At 40.8% G+C, this 9,631-nt stretch overlaps 1 non-coding gene across 1 annotated transcript; it reads right to left on the bottom strand.

Annotated features, from left to right (window-relative positions):
* Positions 1-8,805: 8,805 nt before the first annotated feature.
* Positions 8,806-8,934, bottom strand: LOC132822505 (small nucleolar RNA SNORA71). The gene has a single exon (XR_009645458.1). It is a non-coding gene; the product is annotated as a small nucleolar RNA SNORA71 (small nucleolar RNA).
* Positions 8,935-9,631: the final 697 nt, after the last annotated feature.

Raw genomic sequence — 9,631 nt, 5'->3', positions numbered from 1 at the left:
ATGTGATCTATATGGACTTCAGTAAGGCATTCGACAAGGTTCTCCATGGGAGACTGGTTAGCAAGGTTAGATCTCATGGAATACAGGGAGAAGTAGCCATTTGGATACAGAACTGGCTCAGAGGTAGAAGACAGAGGGTGATGGTGGAGGGTTGTTTTTCAGACTGGAGGCCTGTGACCAGTGGAGTACTTGAGGACTACAGATGCTGGAGATCAGAGCTGAAAATGTGTTGCTGGAAAAATACAGCAGGTCAGGCAGCATCCAAAGAGCAGGAGAATCAATGTTTCGGGCATGAGCCCTTCTTCATTCCTGAAGAAGGGCTCAAGCCCCGAAACGTCGATTCTCCTGCTCTTTGGATGCTGCCTGACCTGCTGTGCTTTTCCAGCAACACATTTTCACCAGTGGAGTACCACAAGGATCGGTGCTGGGTCCACTAGTTTTCATCATTTATATAAGTGATTTGGATTTGAGCATAAGAGGTATAGTTAGTTAGTTTGAAGATGACACCAAAATTAGAGGTGTAGTGGACAGTGAAGAAGGTTACCTCAGATTGCAACGTGATCTTGATCAGATGGGCCAATGGACTAAGATGTGGAATATGGAGTTTAAATTAGATAAATGTGAGGTGCTGCATTTTGAGAAAGCAAATCTTAGTAGGAATTATACAGTTAATGCTAAGGTCCTAGGGAGTGTTGCTGAACACAGAGATATTGGAGTGCAGGTTCATAGCTCCTGAAAAGTGGAGTCACAGTTAGATAGAATAGTGAAGAAGGTGTTTGGTATGCTTTCCTTTATTGGTCAGAGTATTGAGTACAGGAGTTGGGAGGTCATGTTGCAGCTGTACAGGACATTGGTTAGGCCACTGTTGCAATATTGCGTGCAATTCTGGTCTCCTTCCTATTAGAAAGATGTTGTGAAATTTAAAAGGGTTCAGAAAAGATTTACACCCCAACCCCACCCCCTCCCCCAAATTACATTACTGGTAACAAATATTAAAATGTTGTAACGCCAACACCAAGCTCAAAGTCCCCTTCTGAACTGTTGAATAGTTCTGATGACTGTTCAATTTCCTGGAGAAATATTGGATCGGTCTTTTTATCTTCTCATCATCTTACTGTAAGAGCACAGCATTGACACACCCACCACTTGCATTGATAGTCACCTTGAACTGCATTGCATAATTTGGTGCAGCTAATACTGGGACAGTGGTTCACACAGCTTTCTGGGTGTTGCCAGGGTTGGAGGATTTGAGCTACAGGGAGAGGTTGAATAGGCAGTGGCCATTTTCCCTGGAGCGTCGGAGGCTGAGGGGTTACCTTAAAGAGGTTTGTAAAATCATGAATGGCATGGATAGGATAAATAGACAAAGTCTGTTCCCTGAGGTGGGGGAGTCCAGAACTAGAAGGCAAAGGTTTAGGGTGAGAGGGGAAAAGATATAAAAGAGACCTAAGGGGTAATGTTTTCACAGAGAGGGTGGAATGAGCTGCTTGATTAAATGGTGGACACTAGTACAATTGCAACATTTAAAAGGCATCTAGATGGGTATATAAATAGGAAGGATTTGGAGGGATATGGGCTGGGTGCTGGCAGGTGGGACTAGATTGGGTTGGGATATCTGATTGACATGGACATTTTGGACTGAAGGGTCTGTTTCCGTGCTGTACATCTCTATGACTCTATAATTGATTATTTGGTTAATTGATTCAATGCCTTTTCTCCAGGGCTCAGAGTTATCTTTAAGTCTGCTCCCTGCTCAGGAGGCGAGGCAGCAGCACACCATGTGAGCCTCCGCCTGCCCCCTGTCTAACCCCACCCCCTTCTGCGCCCCCAACCCCATCCAACCCCACCCCCAAAATTACATTACTGGTAACAAATATTAAAATGTTGTAACGCCAACACCAAGTTCAAAGTCCTCTTCTGAACTGTTGGATAGTTCTGATGACTGTTCAATTTCCTGGAGAAATACTGGATTGATCTTTTTATCTTCTTGTCACCTTACTGTAAGAGCACAGCATTGACACACGCACCACTTGCATCGATAATCACGTGAACTGCATTGTAATTGGTGCGTCTAATACTGGGACAGTGGTTAACACAGCTTTCTGGGTGTCAAATGCCTTCTGACAGTCTGCTGTCCACTGAAACTTCTTGCCTTTCTTTAGCAATTCAGTGATTGGATCAACCACACTGCATAAATTTGGTATGAAGTTTCAATAAAATCTACTCAATCCCAGGAATCGTACTGTCGATGGTATGGGAATTTCCCCAGTTACCTTTATTTTTGCATTCCATAGAGCCATTTGTCCGTGTCCAATGACATGGCCCAGGAAGGTGACTTGGGCTGTGGTTTTTGAATTACCTGACATGTATAACTTAACTGGAAAAATTCAACTACACCTTTGTGCAGCCCAGGCTAGTAAAAATGTGTTTTTACATTTTAGCTTCAGTCTTCCTCACTCCTGAATGACCCTCTCCCTGTATTTCATGTGCCACCCACAATACCTCCTTTCTATAACCCACTGGCAATATGGCAATATGACTTGATGAACTTCTGCCCATTTCTTATCTGCCTGAATGAGAGATAGTCTCCATTTCCTCATTAAAACATCAGTTTTAAGATACTGTAGTAGCATTCATTCAGATTCTTTTTCCGTGTATACCTTTTGATAAAATTGCTTTACATTTTCATCTTTCTACTGTAACAGTGTTAATAACTAAGCTAAAGATGTCTGCTTTGTCACCTATCTGCTTCTGGTTTGTCTCAACCATCCGATCAAATACAGTCTCTGCTAATTACACTTCAACTGTACTCTTTGATCATTCCTGTTTCAACTGTGACCTTACACATGCAGGAAAAATCCCAGGATAGGTGTCTTGCAATAGTTCAGTTGCCCGAGTTTCCACTGACTTTTCAATCACAGTAGGCAGCACTCCTACTTGTGAACTAGCAACATTGTTAGCAAGGACAAATTATATTCCTGGAGCTGAGAGTTTGTCTAGTACTCCTACCACAACTTCTCCACTTTTCACTGGACACACTCTCACTCTACATAACTGAGCACCTCTTGTCGCACTGTGAATTCCCATTGCTAGGACAGTTTCCAGCAATATTCCTTCAGAGGTACATATTTCCTCAACTTTCAACATCAAAGATTGTGAGGATCCTATATCCCTTAATTTTGTAATGTTTTTACTGCTGCTCCAGGCCTATGCGAGTAAATGTTACCTTCGCAGGTATATGGCTTAAAAAGGTCTGGTACTTCCTCCTTAACCAACCTCCAACCAAGTCATACATTCTGGTGCAGCTTTCTAGCTTCCACTGTGTTTTCTGTTACCACTCCAACAAAATTCACTCAACCTGTTTTCCTACATCTGGCTTTCCAGTGCTTTCCCTAACCCACCAACACTGTGATTTCATGTTTTCACTACTTTATTAGTGAAAACACCGGAGCATTTTAAATTTTCTTTCTTCTTTAAAGGTTTCCTTTTTACCCTGTAGCAAGTTGTCTTTATGATCTTCATTGAGATCTATGGCTCAGAGAGGAATTACTTGATGCCAGAGACCTGATAGATGATGTGGAGGCAAATATCTCACTTGGTGTTGTGTGGAAGTTAAAGTGTTGCTGTATGCTGGCTCAAGTGGCGTCAAAAAGTGTGGTGTTGGAAAAACACAGCTGGTCAGGAAGCAATCAAAGAGCAGGAGGGTCACACATTTCGATTGTAAGCCCTTCATCAAGCTTATGCTTGAAATGTTGACTCTCTTGCTCCTTGGATGCTGCTTGACCTGCTGTGCTTTTCCAGCACTACCCTTTTCGACTCTGATCTCCAGCATCTGCAGTCCTCACTTTCTCAAGTGGGGTCAAGTCATGATGCAGAATTCTGAAGTGAACTATTTGTTGAGAAACCCAGCGGATATATCAAGTGTGTGGAGGCCTTTCCTTATAGTGGGAAAGACAAATGAAGGGCCTACTATAGGGCAGACACTGAAGCAAAGATTGGAAAAGGTAGGTTTTGGAAAAGGTTCATTGAATAGTTTTGGGACAGTTTCTTATAACAGTATGTTGTGGAGCAAACTGGAGAATAGACTATACAAGACCTGTCACGAGATTTAATTAAATTATATTGATTAATGACTTCATAATGAAGGTGTCCTGAGGTAGCAGTGATCACTATATGATTGATTTTTTTACATTCAGTTTAAGGGAGAGAAAATGCAGACGATTAGTTTTTTTTTCAAATTAAGGGGAATTATGAGGGCATGAAAGCAGAAATAGCTAAAGTGAACTAGGAAATTAGAATGAGAAACAGGTCACTATAGATATATTGGCAGATATTGAGCATTGTTCCTAAAGAAATTGAGTCTGGGGAATTAATAATGGAAAATAAGGAGAGCAGATGAATTTAACAGGTACTTTCATTGGTTTTCACTATAAAGGATACAAGTAAAATTCAAGACATAATGATAATCTGGAACTGAAAAGGAGCGGATTTCAAGAAAATTACAATCACCAGGAAAGCGGGACTGACTTTTGCTAGAATTGTGGCATATTTATAATGATATGGGTTATGGGCGTCACTGGCAAGGCTAGCATTTTTTGCCTATTCCTGATTTCTCATTTATTTCAACTCAATCACTGCAATTATTTCACTAAATTCATTTCTTAAAGATTAATTTAGAAATAGCTGGTTATGATCCCGAGAGACCAGTAAAAGAAGCCCTACAAGATTAAAAAAAGGACAAATTTTATATTTTCAAAACTTTTATTGCATCAAACCAACTAAAATGACTCAAGAATCATAGAATACCTCGTATGAAAGCAGGCCATATGGTTCATGGAATCCACAAGCTCCCAAACAGCATCCCAACCATCCACCTAGCCTGCATTTCCCTCAACACTTTGGACAATTTAGCATGGCCAATCCACCTAACCTGCACATTTTTGTGCTGTGGGAGGAAACATACACAGAGAGAACGTCTGTGTGGAGTCTTCAGAGTCGCCCAAGGATAGAATTGAACCCAGGTCCCTAGTACTGTGAGGCTGCAGTGCTAACCACTGAGCCACCGTGCTGCATCACGGAGGCAGCAGAACAAGGATACTCTCTTTCAGTTATAGCTTTTCACTTTTAAACTGTTCAAAATACTGCCAGATTGTGGAGATAGTTGAAACATTTTGCTGTATTTTATTCTATTGTTCACTGTATAATACAAGTTCAATAAATCAAAATTAATAAGACCAAGCCTTCATCAGGCACATGTATTTCAAATTAATAATAGCTTTCAAATACCCCAGAGATACACCTCAGTTACCAGTACTCTCATTACTTTCATCACAAAAGTGGTACCATATGCAATCTCAGGGTTTTTAACTTGACTTTTTAATCTCACTTTCTATTCAAACCCTTCCACCAAAGTCAAACTCACTAATAACTGTATTCAGAGGTTCCAAGGCAGGTCAATGGAACTTCTCACAGTTGGACAACCAATCCTGATAACATAGCAACCCAGAGTTCAGTTCTAGCTAACCCCCACCACCACCATTGTTTTTTGATACAACATGTTCACGTCACATCAAAAGTGGCTGGAGCTATACTTTCTTCATACTGACAAAGAAAAAGTGAATTTCTGCATGGAGACCTTGGTTTGCTCTCTTTAGACAAACTTTGTCATCTGAACTCCTTGATACCCTCATCACTGCAATTAGCTTTTTGCTTACTATTTGCTCCAACATCCATCCCATAGCAGCTTCAACACATGGGCATTTTCTGGATTCTAATGGTATCATAGCCAGGAAACCAGTTACCAGCTTTCAGAATACTCCCCAAGTTTTGCTTTGGTCTTAAAAGGAACTACAATAAAAATACAGGTTTCTCCCAAAGCAAAAAGGGTCTTCACGTTTCTCATTTCCAAATATTGCTGCACGGTCATTACATACCATAACATATTGTGCATGGACTGACATAGTATGCTAAAGAATTGCAAAGCAAGAGTCAACTTTAAAAAGGAAGAAGATAGTACAAACCTTGCTGGGCATGACATTTCAGTGAAACGTTTGAGAGAAGTGTTTGTGAGCACCAATACAAAATGCTGACATCGGGCATTGCCATCAACAAAGATGATGCTGAATGATTGCTGGTACACAGCCAATGTGCTGTGTAATGCTTGTAGAAAAAATTCAGAAGCACGTGCAGATTCAACCAGGGTCTCCATCTCAAGTCAAAAATGAAAGCATTGGAAACTGAAGTCCCATCTTAAGTTTATTCAAAATAAACTATTTGAAATACAATATACCACATGGAGGCCATCCTCCAGAACAGGAGATGTTAAATAATTGAGACTGTTGGTCCAAGCAGAGATTGCTACTTTATTTTCTGCTTACACCCTTCCTGGCTCCTTTCTTGTTGTGTTTCTTAGCAAACCGCATATTCCTCAGGAATTTAGGATCAACCTGGAGAGAAAAACAAATCAATGCACCGTCAGATACCCAGTTAGTATTAGTAATTTGTCTTGGCCTGCCCTCATGGAACAATAATTGACCATGAGACTTGACGGCCTTACAGCTAAAGAATTGGCCTGGCAGATGTTACCTGCCTGTCTTCGACAGGACTCAATTTAGATATAACCACACAAGACAAAAATAAAATAGGCATCAACCAGAAAGCCATCAGCCCAAAACTGCCGTGGGAAAAAAGCCTTCCAGATTATCTTTTTATCAGATCACAATTGCAGCAAATATCGACAGTACCTATTTCATTAATCACTGCCATAGCAACAAACACTCAGCTCACCTGGTTCATCTAGTTGTCATTTTGTTAAGAATTTTCAGTGGCCAGGCCATGCTTTAACCTAATAACATTTCACCCATGACACTGTCCCAAAGTTCTTTTTTGGGTTTCCTTTCCCGCTGTGGGATTCGGTGCTTGGTAACAAACCGTGCCAGGTGTCACATCTTTTGTTAAGAGAACATTTCGGTGATATTGATCACAACCTTTACTATACTCATGGAGAGGGATAACAGTAAACAGTATGGGAAAGTATTTAATTGGGGGAGGGGAGAATTACAATGCTATTAGGCAGGAACTGAGGCACAGATGTTCTCAAAGAAATGCACAACAGAAATGTGGAGGCTATTTAGGAAGCAGTTGCTGGTCGTGCTGGACAGGTTTGTCCCACTGAAGCAAGCAAGGGATGGTAGGGTCAAAGAACCTTGGGTGACAAGGGATGTGGAACATCTAGTCAAACAGAAGAAGGAAGCTTACTTAAGGTTGAGGAGGCAAGGATCAGACAGAGCTTTAGAGTTAGTCAGAGGAAGTAGGGGAAGTCCTTAATGAAAACTTTGCTTCAGTATTCAGAGAGGAACCTTGACATTTCTGAGGAGAGTGTGAAACAGACTGATATGCTGGAACAGATTGATGTTAGGAAGGAGGGTATGCTGAATGTTTGAAAAAACAAGGATAGGTAAATCCTTCGGGCCAGATGGGATATACCTTAAGTTACTGCAGGAAGCAAGGGAAGAGATTGCCGAGTCTTTGGCGATGATCTTTGCGTCCTCACTGACAACTAGAGTAGTGCCAGATGATTGGAGGGTGGCAAATGTCATTCCCTTGTTAAAGAAAGGGAATAGGTATAATCCTGGTAGTTACAGACCAGTCACCATAAGCTTGTGATGTGCAAAGTATTGGAGAGGATTCTGAGAGACAGGATTTATGCTTACTTGGAAATCCATGGTTTGATTAGTGATAGTATGCATGCCTTTGAGGGCGGCACGTCATGTCTCTCAAACCATATTGAATTCTTAAAGGATGTGACAAAACACATTGATGAAGGTGGTTGTGGCATACATGGATTTTAGCAAGATGCTTGATAAAGTTCCCCATTGTTGGCTCATTCAGAAAGTAAGGTGGCATGGGATACAAGAAAACCTGTCTGTCTGGATACAGAGTAGGCTGGCCCATAGAAGGCAGAGGTTGCTGGTAGATGGAAAGTATTCAGCTTGGAGCTTGGTGACCAGTGGTGTTCTGAAGAGATTGGTTCTGGGACCTCTGCTCTTTGCGACTTTTATAAATGACTTGGCTGAGGAAGTGGAAGGGTGGGTTAGTAAGGTTATCTGAAAGATGTTGTGAAACTTGAAAGGGTTCAGAAAAGATTTACAAGGATGTTGCCAGGGTTGGAGGATTTGAGCTATCGGGAAAGATTGAATAGGCTAGAGCTGTTTTCCCTGGAGTGTCAGAAGCTGAGGGATGACTTTATAGAGGTTTATAAAATCATGAGGGGCATGGATACAATAAATAGATAAAGTCCTTTCCCTGGGGTGGGGGAGTGCAGAACTAGAGGGCATAGGTTTAGGATGAGAGGGGAAAGATATAAAAGAGTCCTAAGAGGCAAGTTTTTCACTCAGAGGGTGGTACGTGTATGGAATGAGTTGCCAGAGGAAGTCGTGGAGGCTGGTACAACTGTGACATATACATCACACAGAGTTTCAACATACAAATTGGACTTAGGTAAAGTGTTTAAGAGGGAAATCATACCAGACATCTTGGAGCTGCACAAGAGAGCTAGATATCCCAGTGCACCATTGTAAGATGTCAGAGCTGGTCTGCATGTATAACTACATATGAACAGCACGGAACTAGTAAAACAAATGCAATTTTGGAATGATGTATATAACAGTAATCCCAAACTCATTTTATAAACTCAGTGCCCTAAAGTCAAATGGAACAGAAGGACATCAGCAGTACTGTCCCAGAAAACAGAATCTCAGAATATAACTGTGAAAGAGAAGTAATGAAAAGCTTAAAAGTTAACAATGTCCAAATGCAATGAGGTTTAATGGAAATCGATGCTCCAATAAACACGGGGAAGTCTTTTGATTTAATCTTCCTGCAGTATCAATGATCTGGCAATGGTTAATACCACAATCACTTTCGAATGCAGGTGAATAAATTAAATCCTTATAATTATTGGAACGCTTGAATTGTACCTAGGACTGGAAAAACACAGAATGAGTATAAGCAGCATGGTCAGCAACATAACACTGCAGATGTACACTCGGGATACAGTGCTTGCCAGCAGCACCATTTCTGAAGTGAAACATTAAAAGATGACCCCACCTGTCAGATTACATGAATAGTAAAAATTCTATTGCACTGGAAAACTAGCAAGGACTTTTCTAGTATCTTAGTCCATGCTCCTGTCCATCAACCTTAAAGGATCATTACTTCACCTGGCACTTGACAGTGAGAAAACCAACTATTATATTCGTTAACCAATAGCTGAATACCCAATAATCAAACTTCAAAAAACAATTAGTTGATCACAAGGTATGTTATGATCTGAAAGTAAATTTATGTTACGATGAATTAGAAAGATATTTCATTTGCATACATTTATATTTATATAATGCAAGGATGTCCGGAAGTATTTAACAACTGAATACATCCGAAGTGCAGTTACCAACACTATTTGGGAAAAACCACAGCCAAATGCACAGCAAATTCCCACAAAGTTATTGTGATAATGGCCAAATGTAGTACAAGAACAAAATTTGACCAGGCAACCTGAGGTATTCCAGGTAACTTAGGTTAAAACTCCCAACACCAGGTTATAGTCCAACAGGTTTAATTGGAAGCACTA

Source organism: Hemiscyllium ocellatum, chromosome 14 (genome assembly GCF_020745735.1).
Source record: "Hemiscyllium ocellatum isolate sHemOce1 chromosome 14, sHemOce1.pat.X.cur, whole genome shotgun sequence".
Lineage (NCBI taxonomy): Eukaryota > Metazoa > Chordata > Chondrichthyes > Orectolobiformes > Hemiscylliidae > Hemiscyllium > Hemiscyllium ocellatum.
This window is presented reverse-complemented; position numbering and strand designations above follow the sequence as displayed.